Genomic DNA, 22,514 nt, shown 5'->3' with positions numbered 1-22,514 from the left:
CGGCGCAGCAGCGCCTCGAGGGAGATTTATTTACAGACTAGTGTTTTTAAAAAAATACTAAAAATTATTACCCAAAAATATAGTAATTTATAAACTGGTAAATTAGTAGTAATAAACGATTCTTTACATTATATACTAGCTGTCGCCCAGACTATGTTATCTTATATTATCTGTGTTAAATTTCATGAATTGTTTCCGGAACTAATGACAGTATCTATATACCTATATATATATATTCGTATATATTTTAGATGCTGTTAATATTAATTCTAACATTAGTTGGCACATCTCACTATAGAACCGTCTAAATATGAGAGTTTCATACAAGACGGGCACTATTGAATTGGTTTAATTACCATTGATGTGCAACTGTACCAAGTAATAATTTATAGTATTTTATAAGGTGAATGAACAGAAATATCATAGAATATGATGAGAAATAAAACAAGTACATTTTGTTAGTCATTATTTTTATAATGTTTATATTTATCAAAATATATTCGTGCTAAAACATTAGTTTCATCGTCTCCATTGTATGTCAGCTTTCCGGATAAAATACGATTAATGGATCTACACAAACTATATTAAAAGACTTACTGTTAGATCAAAGAAATATTATTTTAATTTTTTTTTTGTGCATGACACAACTAAAAGGACTGTCTATCAAAACATCTGCAAAAGTGTTTGGGACCTGTTTGTTTTAAAAAAAGATTCTGTTATTTTTTGAAGGTCCTGGAAATAATTTTTCAAGTGTTTATTTGGATAACATAACCATTTCTTTTTATTATATTCTTTGGCTTTTATAAAACTGTTACTGTCTTCCTTAGGATTTATAAGGTTTATTCTGCAATTTTTACAGGATTTTACAATTTTTTTTAAACACTTTGTCAGGACCCAACCGCATATATAATTTCTTTGACCAGCATCAGATTCTTTTGAATAATCAATTAAAACACTACAAAAGTTAATTTTATCTTCTATGAGAACATCAGGTGCATCAGCCTTATCAGTAAGGAAAAAACGTAGACTTTGGAGACACTCATTAGAGTCTTCGCAATTCGCATTTTTTGAATGATTTGATTTATAATTACTTACAAGAAGTGCTTTAAACGCCCCTTCAAATGATACGGTATTCGGGGCATTATTTCTGGCTCCATAGCTCCTGATGTTCCCAAAAAAGTTTTCTATAGGGTCCTGATTAAAATTCCTTGTTAATATTGCATCAAAACCATATTTGTTTAATAAAACTTTGCAAATTGCTTCCATACCTACTATTGTTTAAATAAAATTGCCAGAAACTTTTTTCTGAACGAACTTCACACTTCTTAATATTTCTTGGGACATTTTCCACAATTGGTGGTGAGGTGAGTGCCTCCTGATTGCCCCTTTATACATTTTACCATGAGGTATGGTGAAATTACTCACATTAAGGGAATCGAAAAGATTGTCAAGTAACAAAATTATATCTATTAACTGCCTACACACTGCTGGCAAATCTCCTCTAGCTACTAAATGGTCAGTTACCACATCCACACTGTGATTAAAAATTTGGGTTGCAGCCTTTACCCGCATTTTATTAATTTTTTCTGGTATTATATGCTCTTCTGTTATTTTGTCTAATAATCGAAGCTCCCTTGTGATTTATCTGCAGCACACACCTGCTGATAATAACTCCACTTAACTATTTTAATCTCTTTAGTATTTCCTATGCATATATTTTCAGGACAAAGTGGTAAATCTGAATGCAAGTTATGAATTTCTGTAGGATACTCTAAATCCACTTCCAATATGTAACCATTATCAGAAGTATCAAGTACCTGAAAATTGGTTTCGGGATTAACCTGTAGTATTCGTCCATTATATTTGGCTCACCTACGTACCACCACGTGCTACCGGTCCAACCGTCTGAGCCCGACCGCCTCCCTACCTCGGTAGGTAATACCGTTAGTACAGGTGTACCGGCTTGCACTTGTGACGTATACGCTTGAGACAAACGACACTCTGTTTACATAAACTACATAACCCATTCAAAACCTCTTACAGGAAGGTATTGGGACATTGCCCAACCGTAAATATTATTAGCATCAAAATATGCAAGATATGAATTTTGTTGATTTTTGTCGTAATCCTCCATAAATTTATTGTTAGCTTTAGCATATCTATTGCTACATTGAGAGACTCCCTCTCTTATACCTGACCTAATAAATGCAATTTTGTCAATATCTGTTAATAATTCAAGTTCAACTTTGGTGTATTTTAACATAGCATCCCAACTTAAGCCAGGTGCTGTGTAATAATGTGCGGGATCTATACAATATGTTTTAATACAAAGATTTCTAAAATTTTCAAAAATATCAGTTAACATTAAAACGTCAGTTTTTAAATATAGGTCAGAGTAGTCTGCCATATAAGTGTAAGACTTAAAGTATCTTCAAATATCTTGAGCGTGTTTGTAGTCATCGTCAGTTATGTTAGAGTTAGTCATAGAATTGTAAAATTGATCTTGCTGAGGTAGGTCAGTTAATTAAAAAGAAAAAAAAAATGTTTAAAAAACACTATAAAGCATTATGTTGTGATTGTATTTTTTGGTTGCTGTATAATTTAATTGTACTTACTTGATGTTTCTCTCGACTTCGGAGCAAATATCATATAGCTGTTGATCGTAGTAGGAATTTTATAAATCCACCCTTTCTATATGTTCACAGAGATTATACAACTCTTTATCCTCCACGGAATCATCCACCGGAAAGTTTTTAGTACAATTTTCACTAGCAACATTCATTGATAATATTATTAGCACACCAAAACACAAAGTTAGACGAAGTGAGCAGTGAACGATTTGATGTTAACTGATGTAGGCTAAGTTTTCATATACTATTTATACTATAAACATTTAAAACAACTTAATAACTCCTAATTAACTACACCTACTGCACCTTTAAGTTCTATTATGTATATAATTATGTAATTGTAATGTAAAAAATTTTTTATAATTATCTTGTTTTGTAATTCCTTTAGTAATGTTTAAAATAATATTAACATTTTCAAAGTTTTTGTCTAATTTTTCCTTTGCGTAATATTTCACACGAATGTTCGCATGTTTCCATTGATCCGTTATCGGAATTTTGGATATTTTTTTCAAATCATATATTTCTATCTTCATTAAATGTGTTGCACTATCACCATTGTCACTGTTAGTATTCAAAACAGCTGTTCCATCATCCACAGCTCGGGAAACCGATGTACATAATTTCTTTTTCTTAGTTTTTGCTGCCTCAAACAGCTTGTCTAAACTATCGCTCGATGCTTTTCTTTTTGGTTTTTGTTCTTCTTTTATCAGTTTCACTGTCTTCTTCCGATACCGGGTAGTAATATTGCTTAAACGTAAAGTAGAAAACTTATAGCTTGGAGTTTATTCCCGTCATCTAATAGTAATCCCAAGCCTCTATAAAGGGCAGATATACCCTCACCCAGTTGCTGCTGGACCGCCTCGATTTTCTTATCACGGCCTCGGGAGGCCTCGGATACGGCGGCCGAAATATCAGGGTTCATTTTCGGCGCCTGCAAGAGGGAGCAATTTTCCGGGATGAGATAGCTCTTCACAAGCTTATCCCTGGCTTCTTTACTGAGGCCTTTTCTAAGTATTGGCTGCCAAAGCTAAGCCAATTTATCATGAATTTTTGGTCCAAACTTAAGTGTCTCTTCTGTTTTTTCGCCTAAGGCGGTAAGTATTTCAGGGTCCAGGTCTATTTCTGGAACAGGTTCCGCATATTTATCGGTTTTATCTTGATTGTTGTTTTCGTTATCTATAGAAAAAGAAGACAATGTTTTATCTTATAATTTTTTTTATTAATTAATAGGGGTGTAGCACTGTGCCAACGACAAAACAACAATAAATGAACAAAGATAAAAAAAAACATAAATGAAATTGTACTTATACATTCAGTGTGACGTCTGAGGCTGTGTTTGAGTGGCTATTTTTTGTACATCAGCTTTCATATTTGTAGTTGAAATTCTAAGAATAGCTTTCAAGTGCTCATCTGTAAGTCGGGAAGCATGTTTATTTTTTCTATGATTGAGGATAGAAAAAGTTTGCTCGCATAAATAAGTACTGCCAAAAATTGTAATAAACTTCTGAACAAACCTTTTCAATTCGTCGAAATCAGTACGTAAGCTGCCATAGAACTTAACACGATCATTGATCTCATGAAATGAGTTTTTGAGAATGTCATTAGATTGAAGATCAATCACGTTCATTTGTAAATGACTCGGCACATCGTCAATGTCACACGAAAAAGGATTTGCAAAAATCTTAATTTCATTAGAAATCTTTTCGAAGTCGTTAAATCTGTCACTGAACTGATTTTGCAGATGTATTAAAATATCTCTCATTTTATCATTTTTAAAATTAAAATTGATTCCAGCTTCCTCGATAGCCTCTTTACAATTTGGGAAATGGTCGATTTTTTTTTTTTCGTCAATATGTTTTATAAATAGAAAACAATCAGCCGTAAATCGACACAATTTGGTGTATTTTTTTTACAAATTATTTCAGACCTGGAAACCAGAAATATTTTGGTATAAGATCGTAAGTTTTATCCGCTCCTATGTGTTGGTCCTCATTTTCGATTTTGATTTCGACTCAAATAGTCTGCATGCGACATCATTACGCCTTTTCTATATTCGATGGTAAAGTTAAAATCTTGTAGGTAAATCCACCAACGCGCGACGCGAGGGAGCAGGTCCTTCTTACACTCAGTAGCTTTCAAAGCATTGCAATCAGTAAATTAAATAATGTCTGAAGTATTGCAATGCTTTGACAACAGTTAGTGTTTCTAGCTCATAAGAATGATATCTGCTCTCTGCGTCTAGTGTTACTTTGCTAAAGTATCTTACTACGCGTTTACTTACGTTTTTGCATCAATACCGCACCGTATTCTATACTACTCGCGTCTGTGTGCAGCTCCGTGACTAACTGTGGGTCGAAAATTGCAAGTATGGGTTCGTTAGTTAATTGATTGATGAGATATTGCCTTATTTGTTCTTGCTCGAACCCCCATTCACACTTAACACCTTTCTGTAAAAGTTTAGAAATACGAGTACTTGCAGTTTTCGTCGCATAATCTTTAATATACTGACGGAAATAGCCGGCCAAGCCCAAGAACTGCCGGACTTGCACTGCTTGGCGCAGGCGTGTTAACCAAGGCCTCTATCTTACCAGGGCTCGGTCTAACCTGACCATGGCATATTTGCAGTCCTTTTTTTTTAACGTGGGGAAATGACTACGCATACCGACATGATAGTTTTTATTTTTTATAGAAATGTATTAATATGTTATTTAGCTTAATGCTTATTAATTCGAAATTCCTATCAGAGATAATAAAGGATAACATTTCTTCTCAGGGTCGCGTTACTAGTTCGCGGGTATTCATCAACTTTACTTTTACCCACTTATTATAAATTTTATGAAAATATTGTCCTTTAATTAAACCATTTTTAAATGACAATTTAAAAATACGTATAAACAACACAAGTCCCTGTGCTCGATCAGTCATCCATCTGTGCAGTGGCGGCTCAGAGGGAAACTTCCGGATAACAGTCCTAGCGTCCACTTGACAGATCCTACTCAGAAATTTGGTGACACTGACCTGGATGTTGATTTGTAGTGATGATAAGGAAGGTTGTACCTTATTTCATTCTAAGCTCATTGCCATCACATACTTCTTTTTTATGAAGTCCCTCCATGACCTTGTTATTGGGAATTTTATAAAGTAATTAATTAATCCAGGAGTTGTAAGGGCATCTGTTACTTCCCTTACATATTTACTAACAGTTGTTCGCCCTAAGTATTTCCTCTCCAACCAGTCGTTGGTATGATCCAGTGGCATAAAAAGACAAAGCACATAAAACCTGCAATGAATAGATAATATTAAAACTTTATTAGCACGAGTTATGTTGAGACACCGGGTGGACGAGTTTTTAAAAAGCAAACTCAGGGACTACTGTCCCTTAGCTGTGTTGTGAGAAATAACTTTATTAAACAGCAATACATCTTATATACTAGCTTAACTTAAGGTGTGGGTGATCCATTGACAAAGGACTATCAATGTTATCCCGCGAACAGAATACTAATTCTTATGATGCGTGTGGCCTTATCGTTCCTATTACTTCCTTATCTCTTTCTGTTGTTTGTTAAAAACCTTCGTTACGTGGATGTTACTCACGCAAGGAAATAATATTTTGTTTGCTTTGAATTAGTGATAAATAACAGTGATTAGAGAAATAATATATGGAGTATCTTTTCTTCTAAGCTGATTCTTTTGGTAGATTTTACACTTGTTTTCTGGCGGAGTTCAGCACACAAAAACTTTTCTACAAAATTAAATGGTTTTGAAGTTAAGTGTGAAGTCTTTGAATCTAAAAATTCCGCATTATTACAATCAAAATTAAATAACCATTTACGTTATGGAAAACATCCCGAGTGAAGTAATTCCGTTATATGTTCGCAAATTTGTAACAACTGAATTTTGTCGTCGTGACCCGTTATCATATCATCCACGTAAAAATCCTCCATAATGATAGTTGCAATAAAATGGCATTGGTGGATAATTATGCTCACGTATTCCTCAACATTTTGACATGCCTGAAGTGTTGTTGTGCATCCCTCAGTAATCCTACCCGGCGTGTCAACCCCGAATCATCAAAGGCTTTGTCAAGGTTATCCCATACCTCTTTTGCAGTTTTACAGTCCAGAATATGAATATATTAGGTCCTTACATATGAAATTGGCGTGGGAACAAAAAGTCGAATATTTTTTAATATAATATATTTAATTAATCAAAGTATGAACCATTATTTTCTATGCATTTTTGCCATCTCATAGGTAGTTCATTGATCCCTTTACTAAAAAAACCAGTCGGACGGGAATCAATAAAATCTTTGAAGGCGATTTGGACTGCCCCATCGGAGTTGAATTTTTTCCCTTGCAAGAAGTTATCCAAATTTCGAAAAAAATGGTAATCTGTTGGAGCAAGGTCCGGGGAGTACGGAGGATGTCTTAGACTTTCCAATTGAAGCTCTTCTAATTTAGTAGCCTATAGCTCTTCTAATTTAGTAGATTGGACTGGGACAAGCCAGCAACCCACGGTGGCTCCTTCTCCAAAACTATGGAAGCCTCCACCAAAAAAGAAAACAAAAATGGACAAGACTGCATTGTTATTGAAAATGTTACGTGAGAATGAGGCAAAAGCAAGAGAATCTGAGAATGAAAGAGTTAGTTTAGTGTTAGAGCTTGAGAGAGAAAGGATACGACAGCGTGATGTAGAGCTTCAGTTGCAAGCTCAATTGTTGGAGGTAATGAAAGATTTTAAAAGTGTTGAATAAATTTGTGGTTGACAAAAATATATGATGATAGGAATAGATGTTCAGAAATATTTTGAAAGGTGATCTCTTTGATGAACTGAATAAAAGTATTTATTAGTATTATATAAATTTATAATTAATTAATTACATCTAATAATAGTTTAAAAATTTAGGATTAAGTTATACCATGTAACTGAAGACATAAAATTAAATATTATGGAGTCTACTAATTTTATCTATAAGAATATTTCTAAAAGTTCTGCCCCGAAGTAAATCATCTCCATCACATTCTTGTAGAGCTACCTCAGATGTATTTGTACTTTGCTCAACAACTTCAACTTGTGGATCTGGCACCGAAAAGTCAATTGCTAGGTTGTGTAAAACACAACATGCCATGATTATAGCAGCACACCTCTCAGGATTATAATGGAGGGTGCGATCCTTACTTAGGCAACGCCACCTATTCTTAAGTCCCAAATAAATGCATCATGTGTAGCTCCACCATACTTAGCATTCACATTAAGGATACGACAGTCGCTATCACAAATCTGAAAATAATATGTTTATATATAAAATTATAATTTAAATGTAATAATAATAATAATAAAAGCCTTTATTCACTGACCTTTTTAACTTACATGCTATTCTTATAAAACAGTAGTATTCTTAAATCTAATTAACATAGCAACTAATACTAAATTTCTTGGCAACCGCTTTGGTCAGGTTGTCTGTCGACATAGGCCTCCCCCAATTTTTTCCACGTCTCTCTATCCTTGGCATACCGTCTCCATCCTTTTGGCAAGTCGTCCTCCCATCTTTTTATTTTACCTCCTCGTTTTCTTTTCCCGTTCCTCGGATACCACTCTATTACATCTTTAGTCCATTTTTCCTTGTTAGTCCTCATTATATGTCCAGTCCAGTTCCATTTAAGTTTTCTTACTGTTAGTAACACGTCTCTGACTGCGCGTTTGCGGGTTTGCTTCAGTCAATTCGTGAGGTACCCACCTTTCAAGCTTTTTAATCTTCCCAATTTGCTTCAAGTGAATTAAAACAGTTTTATCACTAACATCGCAGCCTGCAGCTAACTCGGACGTGGTTTGCGATGGATCCGCTTCCACAATAGCCTTCAACTCTTCATTATCAACTTGAGTCTCAGGCCGTCCACGGGGCTTGTTCTGCAGATCGAAATTTCCAGAACGAAAACGTTGGAACCAAAAACGAACTGTGTTTTCTTTTGCAACACGACCGCCATACACATCATTCACCCTTCGAGTCGTTTCCGCAGCACTAGTGCCACGGTGGAACTCATACTCTTAAATAATGCGATATTTTAAGTTTTCCATTTTGGAAAATGAGTGACGCAAACAGAAAAAAACAAATGAATGACGGTCATCGAACCACAAATACATGAGTCTATAGCTGTACAAATTTGAATTTGGAATTCCTTACCAAAGAGGAGAAATTCTTACAGATACAATACATCATACCATACCATAACATACAAGACAATACAGATCTTCATGCTGAAGACTCGTCTTTAACGCGAATTTTCAGGTGGAATAGTTTTCTCTTTCACTTTGTTTTTCTTTTAATGTTAAAGGATTGGTTTTAGACATTCTGATTTTTATAGACGATGCTTGACCACGAGTTTATCAATATGTTCCTGTTCCGTTTTTGAGTAAATAATAATATCGTCTTAATAAAGTAAACATTGTTTCGTGCCATTTCTAATTTAAAAATATTATTCATCACTCTTTGAAAAGTTGCTGGTGCGTTTTTTAAACTGTTCAGTAAATGATTAGGCAAGGAAATATATTGTTTTACAAAAATTTATTTAAAATAGAAAAAACAACGTAAATAGAACACATTGTGCTAAGGAGAAAAATGTAAGTGTAGAAAAGAACAAAATAATAATTGCAATGAAAATATTTTAAATTAACACTAATCATACTAACACTTATTAGATACCTAGTTTACCATAGCGGGTCAAATGACCCGAAATTTACGTTTCCTACTTTTATGTATGAAATATGGATGTTGGAAAGGAAATAAAAATATAATGATTATAAAATATGTATTATAATTATATGAAATAGTATTTTTACAATTGGAGCAAATTTTATTAGTTTTATTCTCTTTGCAGTATCCTATCTGACACCTCTTACGTTTATTAGAATCTGAAACAGGGTTAGGCAACTATCGTTTAGTATTTGTTTTTTCTTTTGGTTGTTCACGGGCAACTCGAAAATCGTCGGCATGTTCTACTGCTAGCTTGAGTAAAAAAACTTGTGTCGAGATATTATCTCCTGTCGTTTGCTTGTATAAAATCCAGGCATTTATACCATCTTTCACAAGTTTCCAAAATTTCAAGCGATCTAAAAGAATTTCCGTAAGGTCTACATCTGGATAACTAGTCAAAGCCGCACCAATTATAAGGTATTTACCTTCGTTGGGATTTGTGGAAAGCAGAGGTCGAGAGTTAAGAACTGCTTCAATCTGTACAATGACAGTATTTAATTCCTCATATGTCAAGCAAACATTGCCAACTACTCTCTTAAGGTGAAATATCACGCTTTTCACTCCTGCTTCCCAAAGACCCCCGAACTCCAGCGAATAACTAGGAATAAACCATAAATTGAATAAAATTATTCGTACAAAAATTACGCACAGAGTCTCTATGTGACTGAACTATACGAATCTTTTAGTTAATTCTCAGCTCCCTTAAAGGTTTTGGCGTTGTCGCAAAATATTTTAGTAGGCATGCCACGCCTAGATATGAATCGATTGAGACACGCCAAGAAGGCCTCTGTTGTGAGGTCGGACGCCAACTCAACATCGTCACCTTAATACGCATAATAAGCTTTTCGTTGTAGAGTTTTGGCAAGGCACTCAACTCTGTTGGCCCAACAGTAGGGTTTTTGCGCTGTGGCAAAGTTTTCCAAGGCTCTGAAAATTTCAGTTTGTAAACGATTTCACCACTAGGCGTATATTTTATTGCTTTAATATCTGTGACCACCGGGTCTCCGGGCTTTCTCCCAGGTGGAATATATTTGAAAAAAATCATGTCACGGTACGAATTAAAGTATTCGTGAGTTAAATACTCCACATTATACTGCTTTGGGTTTAATCTTGCTTCTTTGCATATACCAAGATACTCTGCAGGACCGTTTATTACCTTTTATTTAATTTTTCTTTCGATGCAAGCATCTACGCTATCGATTTCCATCTGGAGAGTTTGCTGACGTATTTGTTGAAGAAGATTCTGGTCGGTTGGTGATATTAAGTTCTGGGTCATTCGATGACATGGGAGAATCATCGTGATTTGACAACAATTCGTTAACATAAAAATTATCATCTTCCGTTAATGATGTAATTGTTTTTCTTTGTTTCATATGCTGCAACAAAATCTCTTCTTCAAATTGCCATTTTTTGATGAAGTAGAGCAGTCTGACCAATTTTTGTGCGTTTCTTAACAACTTTCCATCTATACCTGTCTCTAACTATGCCAATGTTTTTTTGCACTCTGATTCTGAAAAAGAAAAAATCGAAGTGAAGAGATGTCTGTTTTGTTTAGAAATATTAATAGAGAAAGTTTTGATTCAGATACATGATCACGGGAAGTTCAGCAAGGACGTTGAGTTCAAGCTTTAGATTAGGCGAATCACCAATCCGATCAATTATACAAGAAGTATGTAACGCAATCATAAACAAATACGAGGGGAGGTCCAAAAGTTCGCGGAATGAAAGGGTTGTCAATGAAATATAACAATAAATTTATTTTTCCTTTTCAATATAATCACCCTTAAGTCTAATACATTCGATCTATGAATTAATTTTTCTAAACCATCGAAAAAATATTTTTTGTCTTTGGCCTCAAAATGGGCCGAAATTGCCTCCTTCACTTCATTATCGTCGGAAAATTTCCTTCCCCTTAGCTCTTTTTTTAAATTTGGAAATAAATAAAAATCGCTAGGAGCCAGGTCTGGACTGTAGGGTGGGTGAACAAGTGGTTCGAACTCATGTGTGTGCAGAGCAGCCATGACAACTCGGCTCTTGTGAACCGGCGCGTTGTCTTGCAAAAGCAACACACCCTTGGCCAATTTTCCTCGACGTTTTTCTTTAATTGACTCCTTTAACTTTTCTAATATGAGTGCGTAGTATTCTCCGGTTATAGTGGTACCTTTTTCTTTATAATCAATGAGTAATATTCCCTTACAATCCCAAAAAACAGTGGCCATCAACTTTCCCGCCGATTCTGACACCTTGAATTTTTTGGGAGGTGGTGTACCCTTTTTGTGCCATTGCATGGACTCCTGTTTGGACTCAGGTTCAAAGTGATGAACCCATGTTTCATCTCCAGTAACAATCCGCTCCAAAATCTGCACGGGCTCGTCTCCACACAACTCCAAAAAGTGCTTAGACGCGTCGACGCGCTGCTGTTTTTGAAGCGGCGTGAGCATTCTCGGCACCCATCTTGCACTGACTTTTGTCATGCCCAGGTGGTCGTGCAGGATACGCAAAATAGTTGTATCTGATACTCCAACAAATGCAGATAATTGTTTCTTCTTCAAACGTGTGTCTTCGAGTACAAGTTTTTCGACTTTTTCGACGATGTCTGATGTGGTGGCGTCAGCTGGCCGCCCAGAGCGAGAGTCGTCTTCAATTGAATCTCGACCATGTTTAAAAAGACCATGCCACTTATAAACCATTGTTTTACCAGGGCACTGATCTCCATAAACGGCTTCCATTTCATTTAAAATGGTTTGAACGTTTTTTCCTTGCTTGGTAAGGAATTTTATCACAGCGCGATGTTCAATTTTCTCCATAGTTGCAGTTTGCTTCCGGATTGACTTGTTCAGCAGGCGAGTACTCGTAAACGAATGGCACTATAGGGTTGAAATGTTATATATATACTAATTATGAGTGCCCAATTAGTATGACACTAAGCGAGCTACCCTATCCCCACTCCATCCCCTCCATTCCGCGAACTTTTGGACCTCCCCTCGTAACTGGGAATTTTCATTCCAATGCCAATTGAAGAGCGGTGGAAAAGTATAGCTCAAGGATTTCAAGACAGATGGAATTTTCCAAATTGCATCGGCGCTATAGATGGGAAGCATGTCAACATCATAGCACCTGCTAATAGTGGTTCGCTGTATCTTAATTATAAAAAGCACTTTTCTGTTCTCCTATTGGCTGTGGTTGATGATAAATATAGATTTATAATAGTTGAAATAGGTGCTTTTGGTAGAAATAGTGACGGTGGAATATTTGCATCTTCGAAATTAGCGAGACGTCTTGAAAGTAATTCATTACACATTCCAAACGATAACAGAGATATACCACATGTTTTCATAGGAGATGAGGCGTTTCCTCTAATGAAAAATTTAATGAGGCCATACCCTTGTTGTCGTGGCTTATCTGAGGCACAAACTATATTCAATGAACGTTTATCACGAGCACACAAAGTTGTGGAAGATGCATTTGGAATATTGTACCAGAAATTTGGCATTTATAATAAAAGTATTAATGTGAACCCGATTCACGTTGACATATTGATGCTATTTTTTCATGTATATTACATAATATATATGACGGAGGAGGCTCTCCGTGGTTATTTTTAAAAAGCGTGACACCAGCATTGCTGGCGTCACAACTTCCATGTTCAGGATTGTAGCTCATCTTCGATGATGAAAAGTAAACACAAGAAAACACTTTCTTTGATTTATTCTCGAGTTTTGAGGAGATCCGATCGCTACGACGGCTCAAGTGAGAATGCCTAAGTCCGTTTGGTTAATGGAGTTTCAGTTGTTGATTGTACCTTAGGCTGTGGAAATTCCCTAGATTGGAAGTGGGGTTTGGGTCTTGGAAAAGGCTTCTTATGCCTGGGTGCTGGTGGTTTTCGCGCGTCGGCGGTTTCCGCATCTGTGTGTTTGCTCGCCATCATGGCTCGCACCTTTTTTTTTTTGCCTAAGTGCGCGGCGTGCGCTCGGCCTTTTATAGAAACACTAGGCGAGTCATTCATTTGAACAAAACATCGCCCTTGTACAATAAAAATAGTTTTAAGTTAAAAATCATTACAATTTGATAATCAAACGTTCTAAATTATTTTAAAAGCTATAAACATGTGTAAATCTATTTTTAAATGTAAACACGTGACATAAACAATGACCACATGTTTTTACTTCAGAAATGCATTCTCTTACCAACAAAATACATCAAAAATAGTCCGTATTAAATCTTAAGCAATATTAATCCATTACTTTAAGTTTTTAAACGGAATTTATTAACTAATTACAATAAACAAATCTGATTTGATTTTGATGTTATTCCGGAAACATGTTTTCGTTCTGATTTGTTTTGAAGTGTGGTAACCCGCCGACATGTATTATGCGAAGTTATGAAATAGAGTATCTAAATCAACATGAGATACAGCAACCAATACATCACAACGAGAATGGTTTCCTGCAACCAATACTAGAAAACGGAATGAACAGTGCCGAAAATGCTTTTAATTTTCGAGACTTGTTTTCAGCTTACTTTCAATCTCCTAAGGGGTCAAGTTTCATGGCAGCATCAAATAAAAAAAATATTTAATAACGAGAGTTATGTTGGGACACCGGGTGGACGAGTTTTTAAAAAGCAAACTCAGGGACTACTGTCCCTTAGCTGTGTTGTGAGAGAACTGACTTTATTAAACAAAAATACATCTTATATACTATCTTAACTTAAGGTGTGGGTGATCCATTGACAAAGGCCCATTAGAGTTATCCCGCGAACAGAATACTAATTGTTATGATGCGTGTGGCCTTATCGTTTCTATTGCTTCCTTATCTCTTCCTGTTGTTTTGTAAGAAAACCTTCGTTACGTGGATGTAACTCTTCCCACCTTAAGTGTGAAGCCTGCGGAATCCTTTTTGCGGGTGTGCATTTCTTCCATCTCTTGACTTTCTTGAATATTTTCTTTTCTAAAATTCCTTTTCTTATAGATGTATTTGCCAATGTAATAGCATGCCACTAAAGTGCCAATAATATATAATGTAATTGTCCACCAACTTGGAGTCAATTTAATGTTGGTGTTTTCTTGTTGATTACTTTCTTCCCCAGCTTTTTGTAATACTTGTTTTATATTATCTAAGGGTAATTCTTCTAATTTTATTTTAATTGATGTTTCCTTGGGTATCTCATATGTTTGAGGCAACGGAATTGTTTCTTTTATTTTTAATACCTTGTTACGAGTTCTAATTGTTTTCTCTGCCAGTTGAATGATGTATTCGTTGTTTGTTGTTATAAGGAATACTCCTTTACTGCGTTGATATTCTACGTTGTCACCGCACGTAGTGGTTATGATTTGTTCATGTTTCAGTATTGCTATCCAACTGTTTTCTTTAATCTTCTGTACTACATTTTTGTTAAATGTTGCGGTTGCGTAAATACAATTGTGTGGATTCTTATGCTGTAATAATTGTGCGACGCAATCTTCGGATTCCCGTAGAGACTGCCATTGTAAGTGCTGACAGATAGCTTCTGCTTCAGCTATCGGTTTACATGTTTCGTGAAGGTACGCAAAAACTTGACTACCCAAGACAAGATAGGGATGATTAGGAACCAGGATGGTGTTATTTGGAATAGAGTATAAATGTAATACATATTCTTCAACATTTACATCGTTTTGGTAGTTGATTCTATTATTTGGTATCGGTTTTTTATTAACATCCGTTACCGAAGGGGCTGTCAACTGTTTTGGTGCGAAATTAGGCCTATTATTATTGTTGAAACGTTGCATTTGGTTCGGTTGATTATTGTATCTATACCCTGCAAATGCGACTACATTTGGTTTCGGAATAAATGTACTTTGCTTATTTTTATTTTCTATCTACCTCTTATACTTACTAACTTCTATTTTTGCACACGTAATGACTCTATCAATCGATTCTAACTTATGTATTTTAACATTTAAGGCCACTATAGGCTCCAACTGATCTAAGAATATATTGATTGCCACTTGTTCGTAATACGATTTTTTTGAATTATCTAATTGAATTAAAATGAATGTTAATTCGCGGACCTTTTCTGCAAAATTATCCAAGCTCATTTTATTCTTTTCTAATTTTAATAATTCCTGCAAAATATCTATTTCGCTACGAGTTTCCCCAAAACGTTGTGTAAGTATTTTCTTAATATCCTTCCAATCGTTAAACTTTGTATTTTCAGCTAAGGCTTCTAGTGCCTTGCCAGTTAATTTATTTACTATCAAAGATGCTATACTTGAGTCATCTTTGTCCTCAATATGATTTAACACATTTTCAACACTTTTTATGAATAACGGTAGCGTTTTCTTATTTCCATCGTAGTTGGGTAACAAAATCGCTAGTGTTTTATAACTAATGTCGTGCTCCTTGACTATTACTGTTTTTTTTTTCAGACGTCATGTTTTATACGTTTAGTAACAAAATACACAAAACGATATAAAAGTATATAGTACAACTTTTCTATTTATACTGATTTTGAAGATAAAAATAGACAAGTTAGTATAGTAGGAAATGTCTTGAGATAATCAAAGTTTTATGCTCACCTCAATAACATGACCGATGTTGTTTGAGTTCCTCTTTCGTCCAGCCCTGGTGTTCTTGTAGGTTCTTCGGATTTTAGCGTCGGATGCTCTGCGATGTGAAGCGTTGACTCCAGACGATAATCTTCACTGTGCAATTATACCGGTTGATTCTAAATCCGTTACGACTGCGCCAGTTATGTTGGGACACCGGGTGGACGAGTTTTTAAAAAGCAAACTCAGGGACTACTGTCCCTTAGCTGTGTTGTGAGAGAACAGACTTTATTAAACAAAAATACATCTTATATCTACTATCTTAACTTAAGGTGTGGGTGATCCATTGACAAAGGCCCATTAGAGTTATCCCGCGAACAGAATACTAATTGTTATGATGCGTGTGGCCTTATCGTTTCTATTGCTTCCTTATCTCTTCCTGTTGTTTTGTAAGAAAACCTTCGTTACGTGGATGTAACTCGAGTAAAAAAAGTAAAAGCAACTTTCATCTTGAATATAAAGAAGAAAATATAAACATTTATTTTAATATATTACACTATTTTCGGTAAAATTATTTTCCAAGACTAGTAACAGACTGTCACTTGTGTTGACATCTGGACTATTTTGCATTTCATAGTCTGAACAGAGTAAGAGCGCGAAGTTGAGGACGACGGTGATATTTCTGACGTTGTAGGTTGTCCTGTGGAAGTATCCTGGACGAACATTTTGACGTCGAACCCATTCTCATTTCTGCTTCGTAGCCAATATTCTGGATTTGATTTTGTACTGTACACATCGTGTAATGATCCATCTTCCTCAACTTGCTACTTATATAGTCTGCAAATATAGCAGCATCATCGCGTTGCCTTGCATCAGATGTAATCTCCCTCAGTAATTGTAAAGCTTAATCAACTTCAGGATCTCTCTCTATATTTCGTTTTCGTGAAGTCCTTGTCGTAGGTAGCGTAGTCTGGGAAGTGATATTATCTTGAGAAGACTGAAAATAAAAAGGAAATGCATGTCTTTAGGTAACTCGCGCCGCGCTTTATTGTTTTTAGTTTTATCGATGTTAATAAACATTTATATTTCGTTATAAAAATAGTGTTTAATTGATAGGTTTACCTTAACCTTAACCCCTAACTAACTATAGTAGGTAGCAGGTATCTAATATTAATACGCGAAGCAAAATCTTTGTACCTCTATTTACGAAAATATTACTTATTGAAATAATGTGTTTTAAATTAATTATGGTCGAATTTCGACCAATGGGCGACCAACTAGTCTACTTTATTATGAGAATTTGATGGGTACTTACACTAGGTGGTGTGGCTGTTCAGAGTCGGTACCGGTGCATTCTTGTCATTAAGGAATAACGCCTTATAAGCAAACCATTTCGGCAATTGAACATCTTCCCGTCCAGATCTACTCCTTTTAGATTCTTCATATTTGCGTTTTTCTCGAAAATAATGGCTGGATAAATTCTTCAGTTTTCTCTCAATTTTTGATGATGCTATGTTGAACACAGAAGCAATATATCTAATAGCATCATTTCTTTTATTGCGATTCTTGAAATCCATATGCCTTGGGTTCCACAATAGTTCATTTTCTGGATACTTTTCTATTAGTAAAAGTACTAAGCACTATCATCTCAGTTAAATTCTGTCATTTCGTTATTTAAGTATATGAAATTATGTTATTCACGAATACTACAACACTACCACTCCGTATCGAAGCCGCAAGCAAACTGCTGCCGGCAATCAAAAGCCGCGCATGCCGCAGGGGATTGCCGGCGGCCTGGCCGCCGGATTGGCAGCCGGCGTGCCCTTGAGCGCAGATTTCTTTTTCCATATAGAGGTTCTGCGTTCATGGTTCTATCTATCTTGAACAATATTGTACGAGGCCGATTCGAAGCTAACTGGCCCATTCTGTGGCATTGCTTAATGTCAGCAGCAGAAAAATTCTGCAGCTTCATTTTAGTCACAATAGTATGAACCACTACTGAGACAGTATCTTCCGATGTGGTCGGGCACCCCATGAAGTAACAAAATTTTTCGTCGACTCTGTGACTCCAGATCTGCTTGAGAAGAGAGGAGTGCCACTTGTTCTTGAAGTGACTTCAGTGCCGACATAATGAATGTGCGGAATGTTGTAAACTCTGCTGACAAACTTGTGATGGTAACTGCAGGCACAGCACTTGCCTGAGTTGTAGCACTTGACTCACATACCATTTCTATTTCTGGTTCAGTATTCTCACAGATACTATTAAGTATTGGTGGTTCTGGTTTTTCCATTTTATTGACAGTTGTTAGCTGAAACATGAATTGATATTGTAATGTTTTAATAGACATACACACTCAGCGGCACAACTAACCGCCGACCTTGATTTTTTACGATTTTGGTTTAAAAAAAAATTGTGGCCTTACTTGTGAATGTTATTTTATAACGTAAGTATATTGAAGTAAAATGAAAGATAATATTGTTTTTATCATATTCATTTATTCACTTATCTATATAATACATTTTATTTAAAAAAAACAACAAAATATATTATATAAAAAATAGTATACCACCGGCTGCGGAATCCCATTACTCAAACAACCAGTGGTGAGGGCTACAGAGACCGGAACCTCCTAACTATGCGCGCGGTTTCTAAAATAAATGCCTTTTGTATCAGGCCCTTAATCCAACTGTTTAGCGAGAGCTTCTTAAGATGTTGGTCGAAGCTCTTCGCTATCAGTCCACTCACCGATACGACTATCGGAATAATGGTAGTCGATTTCATACGCCACATGGCGGTAACCTCGTGAGCTAAGTCTAAGTATTTTAGTAATTTTTCTTTTTCAGCTTTCACGAGATTCTCGTCATGTGGAATAGTGACATTTACACAAATATCTCGAAAAGTCTTTATTACATTTAATCATATTAAAACTGGTTTTCATTTATTTAACATCACTTTTTTTTAGAACAAGACTTTGTTATAAAATCAACATAAGGTTCGAAAACACTTTACTCTTAATACAATAATTGTTATACGTGAGACGCAAAATCTATTAAAAAAGATAAACACTGCGTTGAATTGCAATCAAAATAATCGAGTGTGCATTACTCTTCAACGTCGTACCTAAAATACAACTAAACTTTGTTGCAGAAAAAATGTTTATTTTAATGTTGGAGTTTAAAGACAACAAAAAATATTTAAAAAAATAGTTTATGGTTCATTTGAAAAAGCGGACAAATAGGATTTTTTGTCATTGCGTAGACAATAAATGTTGCATTGTTGGTTTTCGCAATCGTTTCGCTACAACACACAGCGGTAATTCTGTAAGTTAATCGTAGTAAGGTAGCGTTAGTGCTTATCTTGTACGTATATTCTACTACTAAGTTATAAAAGAACTAATACTAAGGGCTAAGAATTATTGATTCTTTCGCTCAACTTAATTTTATCAAAGTGGTGCGTCACATGGCGTCGATTGATTAATAAGGTAAGGCCTCTTTTCCATTACACGGTTGTTCAAACGTACGGTGTGTAAGCCGTACGGTTGAAAAAACGTGCTAGCTTGTACATGATACGGAAAATCACCGCGCGAGACATTGGTAAGTACTGGCTAGTAGCGCTTTTTACTCGGGCTGTGTAGGACGTGCTGCGTCATGAATTTTCTTACGAAAAAAAAGATTATAGTTGCTTATTACATATATAGGAAAAAGGAAATAGAAAAAAAAAGGGAAGTAAGGTTTTGGATACATCCGATTTTAGAAAAAAGGGAGGAATATGGCGCGTTTCATACACTTGTCAAGAATCAATTGAGAGAAGATGAAGACAAGTTTTACAATTATTTTAGAATGCAGGAAACTACATTCGACAACTTGCTCCAAAAATTATCCCAGGAACTAAAACATCAAGATACTTTTATGCGAGAGAGTATATCGCCCGCAGAAAGATTGGCTGTAACTCTGAGGTACTCGTAAGTAGGTACAAAATTAAATGACATATTTTAGTTTAAAATTGTTTATTGCACACAAACAAAATTATTACATGTAATTGAATTTTAATAATTATTAATTTAAGAACAAGTAAATCAAAAAATACACTACGCTGAAAATGCTACTCAAGTTCGGTACTAAAATCGAATTCGTCTTCAATAGAAACTTGAGAATCTGCCGAGATACTTTCCGCATTTACACTATGTACAGATAATTGTGATTCGGGTCGGTAGTGGATTGGCTCTAAACCAGAACCGTGTCCAAAATCATGAGAAGACGTCTGTGGACGACTTATTCCATAGCTCGATCTAGCAGCTGTAGAATATCCATATGTTGACGATTGCGCATTTGAGGATGCTGTACCACTTAAATATCCTTGATGGCCTTGATCCCATTGGTTTCTTGATGTAGGTATATACTGAGTACACTGTCTTTGTTGAATATTTTTAATTATTGAAATTACTTGAAACTGAAAGTCTATCATATTTTCATCACTGAACTTGTCAACTGTATCAGCGATTCCCATAAAAAAGTTCATACTACGGCTTTTCTTTTTCTCATCTCGTTCTGCTGAATCCATAAACTTCATAAACCTAATGTCAACTTCACTTAGTTCATTTTTTCTTTTTTTTTTAGCCCTTTGCGTCTCCGTTCAGTGTATCCCGAGCTTGATTGATTCGGGACTGCACTATCAAAATTTTCATTACTGAGGCTAGAATCATGAACATGTTCAGTCATGTTAGAATCGGTCTTGCGATGCTCAACATTTTTTTTTAGGAACATCATTTCATCATAGAACATATATTTTCTTATTTTTTTTGCTGAAGAACCAGACTTACATTCATTAATTTTTTTGTCATATTTTATCCAGCTATCTTTCATATTGGTCCACTTCTTCATCACCATTTGCCCTGAAAATAAATAAATAATAATTATTAAATTCAAAATTTATGAAAACCCCCGACCTAAACTGAATCGACCCCGACCTAAAATGGGGTTTTAGTATTTGAACCTGAACCGTTTTGTTTTATATTTCAGGTATCTAGCAACAGGAGATACCTTTACTGACCAGCTATAGAATTGGAATAAAAACCATAAGTTGCATCGTACGTGAAGTATGCCACTACATTTGGTTAGAACTGTATAAAGAATATATGAAAATGCCATCTAAAGAAGACTGGCTACACATTGCAAGCAAATTTCAAGAATCTTCCAACTTCCCGCTGTGCTTAGGAGCGGTCGATGGAAAACACATCAGACTTATTAAGCCAATTGATAGTGGCTCGATGTTTTTAAATTACAAACATTTTTTTTCTATAGTTTTGATGGCAGTAGTAGATAGCGATTACAACTTTATATTTGTTGACGTTGGCGCCTACGGAAAGGAGTGTGATTCCAGTGTGTTTAAAGAGACCCCATTTTGGAAAAATTTAACAAACAACGGATTAAATCTACCCGATGCAACACGTTTGCCTGGAATTGACTACGATTTGCCATATGTGTTCGTTGCGGACGAAGCCTTTGCTTTGCATTATCACTTGCTTCGTCCATTTGGTGGTCATCAGCTTGATCAATTAAAACGTACATTTAACTACAGACTCACAAGAGCGCGAAGATTTGTTGAATGTGCGTTTGGCATTTTATCCAATAAATGGCGAATTTTTCACCGGCCAATGAATGTGTCCATCGATTTGGCAGTTGATATTGTGAAAACATGTTGTGTTTTGCAAAATTTTATACATAAGCAGGAAAACTTTCAGTTTCACAATGCGAGTGAAAATGAGTCCACCCTTGATTCAGAATCGGAACTAATCCAGTTACCTATCACGAATGCAGTTCGCGGAAGTTTGGCGGCTAATGAAGTTCGCAACAGATTTGCACAATATTTTGTATCTAACGAAGGTCGCCTCTCCTATCAAAACAACTATGCATAAGTAAAAAGTTAATAATTAAATATCTGTAACTTACCAAACTTGTTTTTCTCATCACCACTTAAATCTTCAAATGTGGGCTGGAAATGAATAAATATTTCTTTCCAGGAATCATATTTAAGCCGCTTATTTTTATAATCGTCGATGGTCTTATCCCATATTACAGGCCTTTCTTGAATCAACGTAATTAATAATTCTTGATTTATGTTCATTTTATAATAAAATCGCGAAACAGCGTATATAAGCGGTCACGAATCCGTGCGTACGTCCGGCACCGTCGACACACCCCGATAGACTGCCATACAACACTGGTGAAAATCACGCCGTGCGTAGACGCGGCGCGCCGAGGGGCAGTCACGGCGCACGCGGCCGCGGCGCCGTGCCTTGGCGCCACCGTGCATGTCGACAAGCTCATATAGTGATCCATACCACACTGACGACCGTGCCTACACGCGGCGAATTAACCGTAGATTTTCACGGCGAGAAACCGTGTAATGGAAAAGAGGCCTAAGGGTGTTATTATGATTGACTTTGATAACTTTATAAGGGCCTTTTCAAACTGGCGAGAGAGTTTTTCTCATTCTAAGGTGATTTTTAACGTATACAAATTCGCCCACTTTATACTTAGGTGGAGTTTTGCATCGTGAATCATAGTAATTTTTAGATATCTCTTTGGATTTTAAGATATTTTCAAA

The 22,514-nt window shown here is 35.7% G+C and overlaps 1 non-coding gene across 1 annotated transcript; it reads right to left on the bottom strand.

The window, feature by feature from the left end:
- Positions 1 to 19,935: 19,935 nt before the first annotated feature.
- Positions 19,936 to 22,329, bottom strand: LOC106713155. Its single transcript, XR_006756537.1, has 2 exons — positions 21,857 to 22,329; positions 19,936 to 20,799 (listed from the first exon to the last, which is right to left on the bottom strand). It is a non-coding gene; the product is annotated as an uncharacterized LOC106713155 (transcript).
- Positions 22,330 to 22,514: the final 185 nt, after the last annotated feature.

The sequence above is a fragment of the Papilio machaon genome, chromosome 28, assembly GCF_912999745.1.
Source record: "Papilio machaon chromosome 28, ilPapMach1.1, whole genome shotgun sequence".
NCBI lineage: Eukaryota > Metazoa > Arthropoda > Insecta > Lepidoptera > Papilionidae > Papilio > Papilio machaon.
The sequence above is the reverse complement of the archived record's forward strand: the minus strand, read 5'-3'. Positions and strand labels throughout refer to the sequence as shown.